At 41.7% G+C, this 19,635-nt stretch overlaps 1 long non-coding RNA gene across 1 annotated transcript; it reads right to left on the bottom strand.

The window, feature by feature from the left end:
• Window positions 1-84: 84 nt before the first annotated feature.
• On the bottom strand, window positions 85-19,602 carry LOC128141726 (uncharacterized). The gene is made up of 3 exons (XR_008235158.1): window positions 19,290-19,602; window positions 13,463-13,615; window positions 85-171 (listed from the first exon to the last, which is right to left on the bottom strand). It is a non-coding gene; the product is annotated as an uncharacterized LOC128141726 (long non-coding RNA).
• Between the last annotated feature and the right edge of the window lie 33 nt (window positions 19,603-19,635).

Below are 19,635 nucleotides of genomic sequence, written 5' to 3'. Positions count from 1 at the left end.
TTCTAAATAGAGTAGTTTACCCTAAGGAAAGAACTACTGGAAATCAGCTATTTGGATATGGAACAACAGCTGTTGTGACTTACAAATGTTACTTCTCTGAACAGCTCTTTTTTATCTCCATAATTGCTTAATTCTCATCCCTTTGTACTTCTCTTCAGAAGTCTTTATTCCCTACAGGACAACAGAATCGATAACTGGTTTTGAGAAAAGTTAATTTATTTTATGATTGTAGCTATAGTTTATCATTCAACACAATAAAAATTACGTGAACAGCAAAACACTGGTTATTAACCCAGCAGTCAAAATCATGTATATAATGATTATATAAGATCCAGGAGTTACACTTCCATTCATTATTGACAGAATAATTATAACCACTTCTGTAACTTGGAAAAAGGGCTGTTCTTTTTTTTGATAACTTTTATTTTTTATAAACAAAATCCTGAGATTAATTAACGTGAAGGAAACAGGCCTATGCCTCTTCAAGTCACCCGTCCCAACAACAAAACAATTATCCCAAATTGCCTTGAATCATCATTCATAAATTGATAAAAAATAGGCCTTTAGAGGTCAAAAAAGATACTGAGTTTGGTTGCAAACCTTGAAGAAAGAGCACAGCTGATGGGTGAAGCTCCCTGTGTGTTTTTCAGAAGTTGCTTCAAAAAGGCCAATGTATTTTGTCACTCATGTAACAAGCCTATGGAAAAATGCAATTCTTTTCTTAAATTTATGAAATTTGAATAGATAGAGTCCAAATGACCTTGAATGCCAACATACATTTACTTCGAAACATGCAGTGCCAGTCCGCTTGTCTATAACAAACGGCAGCGTGCAGATTGTGCTGCCTAGTTGAGGACTGCGCAAAATAACTATTTATTGAAAAGACTGCATCTAATTCTTAAGGTTGGGAAGAAAGCATTATATTTCCTACCAAAAATAAGTTACTATTCAACTGTTCTAGTTTATTCCTGTTAAACAATATCTTCCCTTTTTATGTTTACATTCAATTTAATGGTACCACTCAAAGAAGAAGATACTCGGTAGCATGGGTAGAGTAGTAAGTATTTTTGTAAGCCCTTTGACCTTTCCTTTGCCTCTGCAAAACTACTATATCATTTCCATAGTTCACTGTTATATAGCAGTCACATTCATTGTTAAAAAATGCTAGTCTCACACATAACGACTTCATGTTTTTGACTTCTCTGCCTAAAAGCCAGATGTTAACCATTTTCATGCAGTTCTTAAGTGATGGTAAAACACCAGAATAGTATCTCAGACGTGTAGAAATACAACTACCCCTTTGCTGTAGAAAACAGGACAAGAGAACAGAAATTCAAATAAATTACAGAGAGACTTTTTAAAATAAACCCCGTGACATTAGCTATACTTCTTTAAAAACATTTTAAAACGCTCACCACACAAAATACCTTTTCTGAGTTGTAAATTTAAAAGTCTTCTGTCCACAGAAAGCATAGGCCATTTGGCATGCTTAATGTACACCTATTCTCACACTCATTCAGGATAAAAAATTAAGGTCGAAACAGCTGGAATTACTTCCTCCTTCACTGTGTAAGAGGAAACCTGGGTGCAGAGAGAGCTGCCTTCTGGCTGACTACATCGATAGGCTTTCAAGCCCTATCAGCCTTACGAAGTCAGGAGTAGTGATGCTGTTGGCGGGTCTGTCTTGGAGGAAGGTGAACAACTCCAGAGTGGTTTTCACAGTCCTTGGCTGAATGTGCTTGTCACCCTAAGCGCGATGCACTGGTTGAGCAGTTTGTCGGAAATTCACAGCCTTAGGCTGCACGTGGTGTCAAAAGGGCCTGCCTTAACAACAAGGTCTTCTGTTAATACCTGCAAATTTGGAATAACTAGAGTCACTCCAGAGCAGTGAGCTAACACATGCTTCTCCTTAGCAAATGATGTTTGGAGCATGGACATTTAGAATAGACAAATCTTTAGCCCCTGAATGCTTGTCCTTGCCTGACAGGCAGGAGCGGTCAACCAGAAAGTCTCGGCTCTCTCCGCTTGCAGATCTGTTCGAGCCCTCTCCTGAGAGACCGAGTCAAGCACAGCGGGGCTTGCCCTTGGATTTAGACATCAGGGAATGCACTCATAAATAATAGATTCAAATGTTAATTTAAAAAAATCTGCCACTGTCCCCAGCCATGCAGAAAGTGCACTTTGCCTGCGACAAAGAAAATCCATCCATTGCCATAAAGACATGGGATAATGTATTTCATCCTCCTGCCTGCTCTTAGACTCCAGCCACCTCAGCACTGCTCGGTGTTATTGAAGAAGACATGCGGCAGAATAGCCATAACAATAAAGTATTTTAATCTACCCTCAGGTCTGTAGGAGGACACACTTTATCTCAAGTAATAGATAACTGCTTCTGAAATAAATATTGTGGTATGACTGCGAGCAGGTGTTTTAGTCTTCTGTGCTGACTACTATGTGCCAAGCTATTCCTCTGCATACCAGGATGGCTCGATGATGGGAGGGCTGTCTCTTTTTTTAACCAAATAATGAATTCTTTTATTTTTAAGAATTCTGAGTAGAATATCAAGTTAGGTCTGAAGATATATACACACCAAAAAGTATGAGAAAGTTTCATTTTATAACAGAATTTTCAATTTCTTGAAAATAATGCATCTGTTAAAATCACAGCCAGAGTTTTCAGGTGGCTTATTTTTTTCAGCATGCCATAACTGAAAAAAACAGTATAGCAGCCTGAAAATCTGAGCAGAAATGACTGATCTACTTACTGTTTCATTTCCCTTGTTTCATTTGACTTTGTTTCTAGATTGAGAAAATCTGGGTTGATTGATTGGGCTGAATTGAAGGAGTGCAGTCAAAAAGCTGAGTGTAAAGGGTTCCTCTGTGCTTAATGAGCTAGAAATAGTTACTTTAAAAAAAAAAAGCAACTTGGTATATTTTAAGTTCCTTATACAGACTAATTGCTTTACTCTGAATTAAATTATCACAGTCACAGAGCTTAGTATGGTTTGGCAAGATGTATTGTTATTTTCCTGTGAGCCAGCCAGTTTTCTAAGGGTTAAACGAGTGAAACGCCCGCTAGTGTGGTAGGAGAACCAGAGCTGCTCTTTGGCCTTGTTAGCACAGAATCTGTCAAAAAGACAAAACGTACTTGAGCCTTCTCTAACAGGATAAATTTGCTGTATCATGCTGCATGCGTCTCCATTCCTCTTCCTCCATTTCAAAAAAGAAGTGGATACTGTCTGTCGGTGATGACTTCAGGCTAGAAGAGCGCCTAACTTTTGGTACTAAATTTAAATCATGAACCTGTTAAAATGTGTGAACTTCCCCACTTACCTACGCAGACCCATTCACACACAAACAAGATGTCTGTCTGCACAATGTGTACTGTGTGATGGTTTACGTAATGGTGTAGCTGCAATTCTTGGCAACCACAGGGCTGCTGATAGTAGGCAGCATGTGTTCGGCATCTCTCCTCTGCCTGCTGTAAGCACACGCAAGTTCAGCTCATTTGGCCAGTTCCCTAAAAGCCCCCAACACTATTTTCACTGGTGCAACACAAGAAGTCCTCCTCCTGCGGTTCCTGCAGCGTATTTCTGTGGGTTTTCTGCTACTACCGTTAACACACCACCTACAAGCTCAGATCATGGGCCAAGCCCTTTGTGTGTTGCACCATAAAGAGCTAAGAGGTCGGGTTTTGCTATTGCGAATGCTTAGGCTGTAAGAAGGTGTTAACTCCTTCAACTCCCAATGTGGACTGCATCCCAGAAAGCTGTCATTACCTCGTGGGTTATGAAGAAGGCCCTATACCATTGCCCATAGTGATCAAAGGTGTGTCTAAGGCTGTTCCTGTAATGTCTGGAAGCACTAAGGAGAGCGCTGGAGAGCCCATACCAGCTGCCACCAGGATTTTTGGACTGCTTCAGCCCATGAACAATTCTTCCATATACGAGCCACTTGAAGGAATACATTTCTTATGAATTTTAAAGATTTTCTATTAAAGCTATTGTGGTTATTTTAATGAGGTTTCTTTTCTGAGAAATGAGGTCTCTTTTCTGAGACGCTGAGGTAGAAATAATCTGAAGTTGCTGTCATGCTGAAGGCTGTTTAGGGAGTCAGTGGATGCAGTCCACTACCTGTCAAACACACACCTACCAACACTGCAGATAATAAGTGCAACCTTCAGGAGATGTCTCAGCAGACACCTCGCAGCAAACATTTCTGAAGAGCGGGCTACTCTTCAGAGAGCAGTTTTGATGCAGACTGGCTAATGAGTGTTGGGAAGTTCATCTACAACTCTCTCCTCTTGAGCAGAGAGTAGGAACATCACATTTCCGCAGCTGTCAGGACTGCACTTTTCAAAAAAAAATTAAGTCTGTATCAGAGTTTTAACAGAGAAAGGAAGGTCCCCGCTCATTTCACACTCCTCTGCATGGCAGCAGGGGAAGGGCTCCTTCGCTCGTGTGCCTGGCTGCAGATCTGCTGGCACGCAGCCCATCAGAAACAGCACTATTTAAATTGCTGGAATCACCATCCTGTTTTTTGCTTCTGTCTCTTTGACAATCTTAAACAATCCATCATCAGCCTGAATATATGCAATAACTCTCCCCCATTTAGGTGTCTATTGAAGGACACACAAAAAGCTGATTTCTTAAAAATTCCTTTTTGTATTCAGTGTTTTCCATTCTGCTGAAAACTAACAGTTTGTATGTACAGGGGAAAAAAATAATCCCGGAAGACAATTTATGAAAAGTTTTATCCAAAACCATACTAAATACAGTATGTATCATCTTCATACTCTAATTCTGAATGCACAGAGCAAAGGTGGAACATTTGGAGCATGTTTTCAGTTTTCACTCGGTATCAGGATGTCGTGGTTTAACCCCAGCCAGCAACTAAGCACCACGCAGCCGCTCACTCACTTCCCCCCACCCAGTGGGATGGGGGAGAGAATCAGAAGGAAAAAGGTAAAACTCATGGGTTGAGATAAAGACAGTTTAATAGGACAGAAAGAATAAAATAACAATGGTAATAGTAACAGTAATAAAATGACAATAATAATAGTAAAAGAATTGGATTATTCAAAACAAGTGATGCACAATGCAATTGATCACCACTCGCCGAGTGATGCCCAGTTAGTTCCTGACCAGCGATCCATCCGCCCCCCCGCCCCCAGCCAACTCCCCCCAGTTTACATACTGGGCATGACGTCACATGGTATGGAATACCCTTTTGGCCAGTTTGGGTCAGCTGTCCTGGCTGTGTCCCCTCCCAACTTCTTGTGCCCCTCCAGCCTTCTTGCTGGCTGGGCATCAGAAGCTGAAAAAATCCTTGACTCAGTCTAAACACTGCTTAGCAACAACTGAAAACATCAGTGTGTTATCAACATTCTTCTCATACTAAATCCAAAACATAACAGTATACCAGCTACTAGAAAGAAAATTAACTCTATCCCAGCCAAAACCAGGACACAGGACTAAAAACAGAGGCAAAGGACAGAAGTTTAACATGGAGTAGAGGACAAAGTCCAAAATAAATAGCAAGACTGTAGGTCCCAAGAGCAGCAGAGATTACTTGGACTAGTATAAAAAGGCATTGTTATTTTTAACCAGGAATAAAATCACTGAAGCACCAATACTTCAGAAAGATGAAAGGAAAACATGTTGAATAATGTTAATGTGCTGAATAATTAGAGGACTGCTGGGTCAGATGGCCTACTGGGAGAGCACATGGCTATCTGTGACTAAACAAACAGTTGGAAGAACAAAAGTTAGAAAAAAACAAGCAGAGACTAATCATTTTAGATTGAATGTCACTCTGTGAGAAGTATAAAAATATCTTCATCCTGAGTAAGTAAACAGATACTGCTGGGATTATTTCTAAAATTAACAAGCAGAGAAGACCAAAGGGACACTAAAATCAGGAGAATCACTTCTCTGTTCACCTGATGGTGTCAGAGCCCACAATCAAGCTTCTCTTACCTAAAAAATTACCTGCCGTTGAAATACTCCCATGGGGGCAATGTTAATTAATATTTAGGAACCCTGTGACATAATTAATTTTTAGTGTACATGGATATTAGCAAAGAGGTAAAGGTATCTAGTAATTCTCACTACCTTCTCTGGCAATTACAGTGTTTCCCACTCCATGCAAGTTGGCATTTTATCTCCACCTCTCCAGCTGTACACATGGATAAAGCCTAACACAGCAAAACTGGATGGGTATCTGCTGTGTGAAGCAGCAGAGCAGCGGATTCCATACAGAGGTAGCAGAAATCGTCTGCATTATATTTGGGCCGTATTTCCAGAAGGGAACGTGTATAAGTGTAAATCTGCTGCAAGATACTGGAGACCAAAAGATAAAGAGGGTTAAGGTTAGCTTCCTTTACGGAAAGCCTCACTTGTCATAAAATTCATCAAGATATTGATCCCATTGCATGGTAGAAGTGCATTTCTTCTACTTTTCATTAGACATCCATAATGCCACGCAATGATGATTTTTTCTCTATTGTTCTGCATTGCAATGCATTTCATAAGTGCACAGCTTTTAAAGAATAGACTGATACCATAGCTGAAAAGGATAAAGTTGCAGTACCACCAATATATGGTATGAAATTAAAGGCATGCCATAAATTCCAAGCAAAAAGCAGTACTGGAACCCAGGAGATGAGACTTACATGGGAATGTTTCCAAGGAAGGCTCTCCTAGGCTTCACTAAATCTTCACAATGTGTATCTATTTAAACCACACTTTATGCTCAAATTCACTGGAGTACCGAAGTCAAGGCTTCAATGAAAGGGAAAACTATTGGATATGTATCATTTTACTTGCCATTCAGTGTGGGAAATTATTTTAACACAGCCAGAATCAGTCTATTTGCCTAGTATATATCTTTTAAAACAAGGAACAATAAATAAACAATAATCTTTGAACTCTTGCAAATTTCTTTGTTATACAAAAGAGTATTACTTATCAAGGCTGTCATGGTTTAACCCCAGTCAGCAACTAAGCACCACGCAGCTGCTCACTCACCTCCCCCCCATCCAGTGGGATGAGGGAGAGAATTGGGAAAAAAAAGTAAAACTCATGGGCTGAGATAAGAACAGTTTAATAGAACAGAAAAGAAGAAACTAATAATGATAATGATAACAATAATGAAATTACAATAGTAATGATAAAAGGATTGGAACATACAAGTGATGCACAATGCAATTGATCACCACCTGCCGACTGACGCCCAGTTAGTTCCCGAGCAGCGATCCCCACCCCGGCCAACTCCCCCCAGTTTATATACTAAACATGACGTCACATGGTATGGAATACCCCTTTGGCCAGTTTGGGTCAGCTGTCCTGGCTCTGTACTGTGCCAACTTCTTGGCCGGGCATGAGAAGCTGAAAAATCCTTGACTTAGTGTAAACACTGCTTAGCAACAACTGAAAACATCAGTGTGTTATCAACATTATTCTCATACCTAACCCAAAACATAGCACTATACCAGCTACTGGGAAGACAATTAACTCTATCCCAGCCGGAACCAGGACAAAGGCTCACACACATTAATCACAAATCTCTCTGTGCTTTGCCTTAGGTGTTCCCTGACAATTCTATACACCACTGTGATAAAGATCCAAATCTTTAACAGCCCATTCACTATTATTCAGCATATTGATGACAACTGGCAATAATCCTACAGCCAAAAGTGTACTTGAGGTTTCTGAGATATCCCAGTAAATCCTCTCATTCTTTCATGCCTGGAAAAAACAGGCAGCCCTTTTACCTCCTCCTGGGGGATAGTAATGCAGGGTACTAAGGAAGAAGGAGGTGTTAGAGTTACAGGCTTACTGATGCTGCCATTCACCTTCTGTTTTTTCTGTATTCATCCTCTGGAGTGGCAGGCCTCAACTTTCACCTGTCTGGGAGGAGAATTTCACAGTCCTCCAGCTCCAAAGGTGGGATTTAATTCATTTGACTTCAACTATATGAAAGCTATTCATCTAAACTAAACTGTCTTTGTTTCCTCTGTAGTTGGTAGAGGAAAATGAAGGATGTAGAGGATGACAGGTCACATCTATCTTAGACTTGGTACCATCGGTACTGCATGAGTTACTCATTAGATGTTAGTCTTTTTGCATAGCAAGAGCCCAGATGACAGCTTAGACTAGGTGCCTAGCTTTTATAACTGTTAAAATTAATTAAGGTAAATTCCACCCTAGCATGAGACGTGTCCTTTAATTTCCAGTAGATCAACCATGCTTACATACCAGTTCTGGCTGAATTCAGGTGCCTGAAGTTCTTTCTCTCAGGGTTGCCCATGGCACATGGGACACTCAGGGAACAAACAGCCTTCTTAAAAATAAATGTTATTTATTTTTGCTGTAAATATTTGTCTTATAGAAAATAATGTACACATAATCATTAAACTGTCTACATATATTTCTGCCATGCAACTTCAACTATAATTCAGGCAGACCTAATTTCCTCAGCCACCACAAGTGAAGCCTGGCCTCTTTCAGGTGCTGTGGACCATGAACGCTTCTCCCTTTCTGTCCCTCTCTCTCATGTCTCTTTTAATCCTGCCAGTTATTTTTATTACTCCAAATTCACATTTCATTTCTTGTCCTTGTAGTTTGCTGGAGAGAGAACCAAAAATGTAAGAGTCCCCATTAATAACAATTAGCTCTCTAACTTGGAGTTAGCTGCTTGATGCTTTTTTTTTCTTCTTTTCTCCTGGACAGATTTTTTACAAGTTAAACAAGTGATACCGTAAAGTATACAGAAGATACCAAAGACACACAACATACCAGCAATGTAGAGTATTCGAAATCTATCATAAGGCAGTTCCAAATCTGTCACCGAAAATAGCAAATTCCAGGGTGGTGAGACCCTGTGCATTTCACTCCAGCAGCTGACTGGCTGCCAGCTGCCTGCTGAATCCATAAGAGATGCCCCTTTAAGCAGTCAGTCTCCTCTGTTAATAATCTCCTTTTCCTGCTTCTAGCAGGCATTATATGATATTTAAAGGCTACTGAGTTTAAAGTGCTCCCTGAATTTGAAGTGAAAATGTTATCTTATTTTTATAAGAATGTATAAGAACTTCATGTTTGATGCAAATGATCAGTAACTGAGACTAGTAAACAAATATTCAAAGTAAGCTATAGCCTCTTCAGCCTCCCACTGCAGAAACCAATCTTGTTCTTATAAAAGCCAATACCTTTCTTAGAAAGAAATATGCTCTGAGCTTTTTATGAGCAAGAATAACAAAATGCAGTCATAGTTTGATGGTAAAACATTCATTAGAATTGTATGAGTGAACAAAATGCTTTCTAGTAAATGACATAGTAAAAATAACTTCAGAATTTATGCATAGAAATAGTGATTACAGATTTCTGTATTCTGCGATTTTTTAAATAAATGAATGTTTGCAATTATTGCAACAACATTTAGGTTTGCAAATACACCAGAATGTTTTAATATATTTCACACAGTGACCACATTTACCAAACGTGCACAAATACACAAAGCCTGCTTATAAGACATTGCTGTTATCTCTTGGATTTTTAAAACAGAGCACAGTCAGCTTCCACAGAGGGCTCACACCTATTTTGAAGGACACAACCTCATTTTTATATGGTACACTGTAAATTTAAAGTCCATTTGGATTTTAATCTTCTACCTTTGATCCATCACTACAATGAAAAGAAGTGAAACCATGAATTTAAACAGCCACAAACTTGGGGTCTCACATTTTGTGACATGAATGCCTCAAATTACTATTTTTAAATGATGCACAACTGTCTACCCTCCTTTACGTATTTCTCCATGGACTATTATGCCTTAAGGAAGCTATCTTGCAGGTGCCATACATACTGCTGCACCAAAAAAGGCAGAAAATTCCAGTTGCCCAGGCTGAGTGTTCTGGTTTCTAAGTATCCAGATTTGGGTTGACCTCATCCATGTGACAGAGCTTACTGCCAACAAACTTTGTTTTGAAAAACTGTACCATATTGTTTCCTTCTTACATCTGTGCTGATGCTATTTGCATGCAATAATATCCCACGTATTATTTCTGTTCTAAAATGGTGAGCAAAGGAAAAGCAATGTGCTGACAAGTTTAACCCAAGAAAAGTTAAGGAAGAACAAACTAATGAACAGAAGTGGTTTGTCAAGTGAGCATTTTAAGGACGACACCTGTGGCTATCCAGAGGTGTGACCTCCAACCCATGCATACACAAGACCAATTCAAGCTCCACTGCCATAACATGCTATTAAGTAAGCTTTTATTGCAAAATGTATCTAGTCACAGTGCTACCCAAGGAAGCAAGTTTGGTCCAAACACTACAAAAACACCATAAAAATTACCATTATTGTTGACTTGTATCATTATGTATCTATTATAAGGGCCCTGCATAAAGCCTCCTCTTTACAGACCCTGTGTTTAAGCAAGGGTTGCAGTACTGGTAAGCACAACTTACTTCAAATCACATTTGTCAGGAACTGAGAATAGAAGCAGTCACAAAAATCAGCAATGGCTCTATGGATTCGGAGGAACTTGGCCGTGTAGAATTATCTGCTGCATGTCTCACAACCTATGATAAATGAGATTTTTACCAGCCCAACAACATTTGTTTGTTTGGCCTTCTCAGCTGCAAATAATTGTAAATTGCACCTCGACAGTCCCACCAGTGGCACAGCAACATTTTCTGATAGCCACTGTCCCTACTCCTGTATGAGGAGATCTAAAATTATAAAGCTTTTATCATGAAGCAGTGCACAATACACACTTTCAGATATCAAAACTAAACACTCCAGGTCTGCCTGGATCTGAACCCAGACAGCAGCAGCAGCTTTGAGTGTCATGAGAAACCATCCATCATACATTCTGTGAACCAGTTAGTCCCATTTTTAATGATCCAGATTGCACATTAGCTCTGACACTTGACTTGAAACTAGAAACATCTTGGAAGTCTTATCAGAACTGTCACAGGTATTTCAAAATGTCTCGTAAAAATATCTGAGTGAATACACATCTAGTAAATACTTAGTGAGATAATTGGGATACTAAAATGAATCAATACAGCACTTCTTTAATGTTTTTCTTCTAGGCAAGAATATCCATAACTCCCATTCAATTTTATCCTTCTAGTTATTCACGTTCAAAATCTTTCATTCATGCCATGAAGCCCACAGTTTATAATGTATATGCTGAAATATCAGTTATTGCATTTTTGACAGGAAATAACCCGCTGCAGTTGCTGGAGGAAACAATCAGGCAGATTCAAAGATCACTTCATGGCAGTTAGAAGTGGTTATTGCTCCAGTCTCATTGCTTCTCACCTTAATTCACATGACTTTTATGACCTCTCTGTCTGAGCTTTTCAGCACAGATATTAAAATACTTGAAAACCATCCTTGTTATTCATTTGACTTACCCTACCCAGAGATTAAAGGGCTATTTTTCTCCAGCTGAATTCCATTCAACTTTTCTCAGTTCCTTTTCATTTTCAACCCTTCTTTTGTTATTATCAGCTTATTGAAAGAGATCTGCATAAACCTTTGAAAATGCACAAGTTCGAAAGCGATATGCTGAATTCACCTCAGATCAAGGGCAAGAGAGTCATTCAGCATGTAAAAATTAGGTTAAAACTAATGCTTCATGCTCCCAATATCTAGGCTATTTAATGCCTAATCTGTAAGACAACTCAGCATGCATTATGCTGATCATGTCACATCAGTTACAAAGACCTGCAGGAGTCTGAAGCTAGGATTTAAAGGTAGGAGAGTCATCAGCTTCAGTAAATTTGTTACTTTTCTAAGTTGTTACAAGTCAGAATATTCCCATTTTGGCCTTAATTAAGAATTTGTGATAACCATACACTATGGTAGTCCTTCCTATTACAGGTGTTTGGAGAGATAACTAATTAACCAGGCTCACACCCACAGAGTAATCTAGGAAAGCCGTAACAGTACAGACAGCACCTCCCAAGTAAGAGGGCAGTCATGTTGTTGCTCCCCCTGTTCAATAGTTTCTCCTTTAAATCCACTAACAGCAATTTTATCTGCTGGAGTTGGCTAGGAGAAGCAATAAATCAGTGGATCTTATTGCTACCTTTGCCATACATCCTCCACATGCCTTCTTTCACAGTGCAAGGCTCTCAGGAAATTGCCAGAACTTTGTATCCTTGATATTCAGAGACAGAAATACTTGCCATTATGAAGGAGTCGCTATACTGGCTTGGATTTGCCTTTGCATTTGCACAGCCTCACATACAACAATAACTGTATAGTAGGTTCCTGGTTGAGGGTGAAGATACGCTATTCATTTCTATGTGCCTCAAAAGAAACACTCTGTCTTTTCTCAAACAGGGTATCTCAGAAAATCACCTTCTCAGACAGTTATGGCTGATACATCCATAAGCAGGTCCTGAAGCTGAAAAAACTACTAAAGAAACTTAAAAAAAAACCCCAACCCCATATAACCAATTTTTAAAAAATATATTTCCTTCTGTCTTTAAGATGGATATTCATATTCCTTCTTCATTCACAATATAGGGAATGGTATGCTGAGGTGCCATGGAAGCTGGGAACTGAATTATTCACCTATTAGCAGGAGCAAAATGCTGAAAAAAGAAGTTGAAAACTCCTATAGGTAGGCGAGAAGAAAATGTATTCCCACAGAAAAATTCCTAGCAAAAAGGGATCACATTCCAGCAAATGCAGCGGTATGAGCTTCCAGCACATAAATGCAAGCTACAGCCAGGAACGTTTTATATCCTCCACAGTTTCCAGCCACAATTCAAAACTTTATTCCATCAACCACAAGAGGTGGGGTTTTTTTCTTCACTGCTATCTGTCATTTTTCCTGCAGCTGTCACAAATTGACAAATATCATGCTTTACTAGGAGTATGTATCCTTGCTTAACTGTAGTATCGAGAATGTATTTCAATACAACAAGAGCCTCTACTTTTTAGCTTTAAGGCATAAATTTGTCACCTTGCAAGAGCCTCCTCATAGTGATGGATGTTTATTTCGTTATTGGTCACTCCAGGGTGTCATACGCATTTGTACAAATGTTTGGAAGCAACCTAGGAATTACCTATTGGTTAATATTCCCTGTGCTAATAAACATTTGCTTTTTGTTCTTTCAGTGCAGCAGTGGATATACTGCAGCCTGTTTTAACCTCTTAGAATACTCACTCTACGAACAAACTATGAACTCTTAATTTCAGCTCCTGAATTTATCTTAAAAAAAAACCCTCTTAAAAATATTAAAGTACATTTATACTGACTGTATCTCTTGCAGTTTGGTTGACAGATTGCAATCCTTTGCATAATGGATACAGTGGATATTTTGAATTATGCTTCACTTATTTTTACAAGGGTGGCAGGCCTAGGACTCCACAAAGGGATAGAAAGAAATGCCTTTTTTCTACCTCAGTATTACATGACCAAGCACCACCAGCAGACCCGTTAAATCTTATGCATTCAGCAAGAGACTTGGAAACTTCTCCACCAAGGTGCTTGCAGTTGCAGAACAGAATCACAGCTTCTCTCTTGTTCCAGGTTCCCATCTGCCAGACCCATCTGGACCCTGATCCATCACGCACTGATTATCTGCATCTGGTACATGAAAACAGAATGGGAGCAAATGCAAAGTAATATACTGCAGCTAAAGAAGGTGCCAACAAGTGAGCCACCACAATTAAAGGATCATATACACTACCACTAACACAGTGGTCCTAGCTATTGACCCATCAATCCTATATATGGGGGTCACATACAGAGACAGGGCTGAGTGGTCTCTTGCACAATGGAAGTCCTGAAGAAAAATTATGTTAAAAGCAGTAGTTTAAACAATACTTTAAGTTGGCATAAGCTGGTATTGTTGCCGAAAAACACCAGCCTGCCTTCTTCTTGCCCATTTTCTTGTTCCTGTCCTTGTGTTATCCCCTCCCTTGAGCTAACACAAACATCTGTGAAGTTGCCTGATGAATCAGGATATGGAATTTATCTGGCTTAAAAATCCTCTGTTTCTTGTCAGGTTAATTTCAACCTAATTAAATTCTGAATATAATCCAGCACATAATTCACAACATGACAATGCAAATGCTTATGTTGACCAAGAAAGCAAGAAACATATAGGTAGGAGCAGGAAGGATTGCTTTTTTTAGTGGCAGTTCTGTCTTATTCTAGCTTAAAGTGATCACAGTCTATTACTGTGCTGTTTCAAAGCTCGTCAAGATGCTTTAAGACAGTGTCACCATGCGCAGTAGACCGGGCCTTCTCATCACCCCTGACCACACTTCCCCACTCCCTTTCTTGTGTAAGAATTATGAATATGCAGGTAAGTCTGATCAATTCACTGATCCCAATGAAAACTAACTTTCTCATACGGCTGATTTTTGGCTGGACCACTGAGCTGCACTGACTCACTGCACAGTTGCACAACTCCACCAACACAAGAAAGGGGATAAGAGCTCATACAGGTGAAAGAGTTCGCTTTGGGAGGCAGTACAGCCATAGATCATCAGCTTGTTCCAAGCATGAAACTGCACTTTTACTATCAGCTTTTACTGTCCATCACAAGGAAAGGCTTAAAAGTCCTAGTTTTTCAGCATTTTCAAACAAGGACTACATACAATTGTTGTACACAAAACCATCAGAAGCAGGTGCTAATTTTTCCCTCTCGCACAGAAAGGTCTGTAGAGTTTTTTACTAAGCACATTACTAATACTGTCTGAATACATTTTAAATATATGAAACAATATAAATGGCTTTTGGAATACTCCAATTAACTTGTAAATAAAAAAGTACAAGACAGTAATTTTGGGGGTGTTTCTCAAATACATTTTTTTTCTTGTGCTGTTTTACGTTTAAACATAAAGGCTCCAACAAAGCAGTGATGCTTTTGTGCTTTAGCACATATATACCAACATGTTTCTTTTAGGTTTGTCAGGAAACATTTCTTAGGTTAGATAATACAACCATAATATTTCATACATGTTGCCTGCAGACTTAGCAGTGTGAGTGGAAAAAACAATTATCGGTCCTTTTCCACGTCTTCAGGTCTTCACCAGCAACCAAATAGGGATCTCTGCAGCTACAAGGATTACAGTCCTTGGGTCAGCTGTTGACTGACACCAATTAGCAGTAAAGCAGAAATCTGCATGCTGAAACCAAAACAATACAGACATTGGAATCACTGTATCTAACAAGCATTTTGGAATTCTTTGCAAGGCACTGCTGTTGTATGGCACCATCTGTTCCCCAGGGCTCAGTACTGGGGCCAGTTCTGTTCAATATCTTTATCAATGATCTGGACGAGGGGATCGAGCGCACCCTCAGTAAGTTTGCAGATAACACCAAGCTGGGCAGGAGCGTTGATCTGCTTGAGGGTAGGAAGGCTCTACAGAGGGATCTCGACAGGCTGGATCGATGGCTGAGGCCACTTGTACGAGGTTCAACAAGACTAAGTGCCAGGTCCTGTACTTGGGTCGCAACAACCCCATGCAATGCTACAAGGTTGGGGAAGAGTGGCTAGAAAGCTGCCCAGCAGAAAAGGACCTGGGGGTACTGGTTGACAGCCGGCTGAATACGAGCCGGCAGTGTGCCCAGGTGGCCAAGAAGGCCAACAGCATCCTGGCTCGTATCAGAAATAGTGTGGCCAGCAGGACTAGGGAAGTGATCGTCCCCCTGTACTCAGCACTGGTGAGGCCCCACCTCAAGTACTGTCTTCAGTTTTGGGCCCCTCACTACAAGAAAGACATTGAGGTGCTGGATCATGTCCAGAGAAGAGCAACAAAGCTGGTGAAGGGTCTAGAGAACAAGTCTTATGAGGAGTGGCTGAGGGAACTGGGGTTGTTTAGCCTGGAGAAAAGGAGGCTGAGGGGAGACCTTATCGCTCTCAACAACTACCTGAAAGGAGGTTGTAGCGAGGTGGGTGTTGGTCTCTTTTCCCAAGTAACAAGCGATAGGACGAGAGGAAACGGCCTCAAGTTGCGCCAGGGGAGGTTTAGATTGGATCTTAGGAAAAAATTCTTCACTGAAAGGGTTATCAGGCATTGGAACAGGCTGCCAAGGGAAGTGGTTGAGTCACCATCCCTGGAGGTATTTAAAAGACATGTAGATGTGGTGGTTAGGGACATGGTTTAGTGGTGGACTTGGCAGTGTTAGGTTTATGGTTGGACTCAGTGATTTTAAGGATCTTTTCCAATCTAAATGATTCCATGATTCTATGATTCTATCTTTAGTTAGGAACCCATGTAAGACAGAAATACTCTAAATCTTCAACCTTTCTTGTGAGTTTTCTTACTCTCCTTTCAATAGAGGTAAAACCCTAGCTTTTAAAGTAATCAGCAAAGAGCTAAACATGCTCCTTATGGTCTGTAGTCTCTGCAACAAAATCTGCCCTAAAAATGCTTCCTCAAAGTCCCTAAAATTCTTCATAATTGACCAAACATTATTTTAATACATGGCTTCCCTACTAAATAAAGCTGTCATAACAACTGGCTCTATTCAAAGCCCTGGGACCCAGCACACAAGCTGACAACCATTCGTATCTTGGCCCTAAAGGAGGGCACTGGACTATCTTTTTATCTCCAATGCTTGTATCACAGTTCCCCTGTGATTTCCATCCTTATTGGTTCAGCTCTTGGAAGGAAACTGGATGTCAGCCTGCTGGACAGATGATTTACAACAATCTTCCTGCGCAATTTCAGAAGCAGTCCTTCAATAACATACAGGCTCTACACTGTTGCCGGGTTTAGGCAGGGGGTGCCTTGTGACTAGCATGTAGATATAGAGTACCAGCTGTGTCAAGCCATAAATTGAGCAAAGTGAGCAGCAGTTGTTTGAACCGAAACTGAAGATTCAAACCACATGAAAAAAACAAAATAAAACAAAACAAGAAGTTTAATCTATTCATATTAGAGCAGGAACGAAAGACATGGAACTAAGCGTCTTTTTGACAGGTCTTTTCCTTCAGTAGCTTGATGTTTCAGGAGCAATTCTATATGTTCAACTAAAACATATTTTACATGTAAAATCATCTTGTGTACAGCATATGAAAATAGACATTCATATGAACAAAACAGGTAACTGCAGCCCTCAGTGCTCTTTACATACAGATACCCATTGTCTTCATGATATTGCAATTGCAAGTCTATTTCTGCCAAATGGACTGTGAAAATCAATAGCAAACTCCATTTGCTAAATAACACTTGCAAGCTCTGACTTGGCTAAGGAAATTTGGACTTGGGTGGTTTCTGCAAAACTACCAGCAAGAACTCTGTGGAAATTATTACCCTTGCCATGTGGTCACTAGCGGGCAGCTTTGAAAGACCGAAGTCATTTTGCCATCAGAATCTGAACTTGCACCTGTGGATACAAAAAACTGAGAAAAGGTTTTTCCATAAATAAATGACTAGAAATAATTCAATTATGCTTAGTAATTGTGCTGCTGAAGACGCAGTCTTTTGAATAAACCAACCCAACCTGGATATGGTAATTAAAAAACACTTGCCTATTTTTTTTCAGGAATCAATGTGCTTAGTGATGTGACTTCTACCCCTCTCTCAAAGCTGTTATGAGGCTAAAATCAGGTCTACCCTCTTAATATTTTCAGTATTGTTTATCAGTTGCATAATACACCAGCCTGAGGGTTCTAACTGACAGTGACTAGAAAAAGCCCCTGGTGCAGATGAAGTCATTTCAGCAAAATACATGTTTTGTTCTAACAGTCAGGCCTGGCATTCACCTACAGCTTTAGTGGAATTCCCCATGCCAGGATATTCCTTAAAAAGTCCAAGTATCGATACCTATAAAGCAACAAGTCATTTTGGCACAAATCATTTTTCATTTGGGAAACTGGTTAAAGCAATACTGGGCAGCATTAGCTGCCTCTTCATTAGGGGGACTGGGATCACTGTGCCTTTACTAATGCAGCTACAACTGCTCCATTGTAGAAAAAGAAACAGAGGTGCTCAAATAAACTATTCAGTGAAGAATGCAAGACTGCTTGTGAGGCCTTAGCATGGTGGCATGATAGCCTAGGCAGGCTCTCTCAAATTCTCCATGAGGAAGGGATCAGGATTAACTTCTTTGGAAGGCTGCTGTCCTGGCTGATGCAACAGGACCAGAGGAATACAGAACAGACAGGAAGAGTTAGCTGGGGATAACCTCCTTCCCATGTGCTGGCTCTCTGTCCTCCGAGGTCAGAGACGGCCCCTGGTTTCCACAACCATCTCTGCTTTCTGCACGCTGATGCTATAGCCTTGTCCCGCTCTGCCTGAAAGCTACAAGTCCTCTCATTTCCAGATTAATTTTTAATTAATATTTTCTGTTTAAGGTAAAAATTTTCTAGAACAGACTTGGCTTCAATTAGTGCCATATTCTACTTTTAAATACTGGTGTACCACCTCTGAGTGCAAAAACTTGCCCTATTATGTTTTTGCTGCCTCCCAGTTAGCCAGAGTCGACCAGAGCTTTTCTTGGCCCCAAACCAAGCATGAAGAAGTTAGCCCTTAGCACTCCCGGAGGGAAAAAGGCCAAAGAACGCAAGCAAAAAAACCCAACAATTTTACAGAAGTTTGTAACAATTTAATAAAATAACAGAACACAAAAGTTACTGTTTAGTTCGAAGTAGAGATGCAAATTTTTTTTTTTTTTTGATGCTTTGTACTCCTAGTGCACGTACTACGGGAAAGAAGTGCGGGTTGTCCGTATTTTAAAGGCAGAGGACGAAGGCGATAGGGAAAGGGCTCCCGAGCGAGAACACGGCGGGCAGCAAGGCTGAGGGCAGAGGGCTACAGACGCCGCGCCGGCCGCTCCTCGCGGGAAGCGCAGCTCCCGCACGGCGGAGGCGAGGCCCTGCGCGCCCCGCCGGAGCGGAGAGGGGGCTGAGGGACCGCCGCCGGGGCGGGCATCGCGCTCCCAGTCTCCCCGGGAAGGGGCGCGGGGAGCCCGCTGGTGTCCCGCACCCTGACGCGCTTCTTACTCCCTCGGCGCCGGAGAGCTGCTCTCCGCTCGCCTCCCCCCGTGAGGCAGAGCCCGGGGGACGTCTCGTCAGGGGAGGCCGCTGCCGGGGAAAGGACGGCCGCGGCCGAGGAAGGGCGGGCAGCTCCCCTCCGAGGGAGCCTCTTGCCCTGCCCCCGGCGGAGCCCCCCCTCAGGGGCAGGTGGCGCTTCCCGGGGGAGCCTTCCTCCCCCTCCTAGCGCTGGTGGCCCGGAAGGGAAGCCCTGCCCCTCCTCCTCGTCCTCCTCAGCCAGCTCCCAGGTGACAGCAGCCATCTCCGTACCTACCTCTCCGCTGCCTCCTGCGGGTCTACTTCACCTGTAGCGCGCCCGTGGGGCGGGCAGAAGGCGAGCGCGCCCCCCCCGCCCGGCCGTCTCCCTCCCTCCCTCCACCCGCCCGGCCGGGGCACGGCCGCCGCTTCCTCCCGCTCCGCAGCCGTGCGGCCGCGGCCCTGACGTCGTTTCCTTCCAACATGGCGAGGGCAGGTTGTTGCTGCAGCCGCTGCCACCGCCGCTGCCGCTGCTAATGGAGGCGGGTGCCGGCCGGGGGCGGCTCGGGGACTGAGCGCGTCGCGGCCGCCGTCCGCGCACATAGACGCAGCGGGGGCGGGGGGGGAAGGAGAAGGAAGG

Source organism: Harpia harpyja, chromosome 5 (genome assembly GCF_026419915.1).
Source record: "Harpia harpyja isolate bHarHar1 chromosome 5, bHarHar1 primary haplotype, whole genome shotgun sequence".
Lineage (NCBI taxonomy): Eukaryota > Metazoa > Chordata > Aves > Accipitriformes > Accipitridae > Harpia > Harpia harpyja.
Note: the sequence above shows the minus strand (reverse complement) of the source record. Positions and strands in the feature narration are given on the sequence as shown.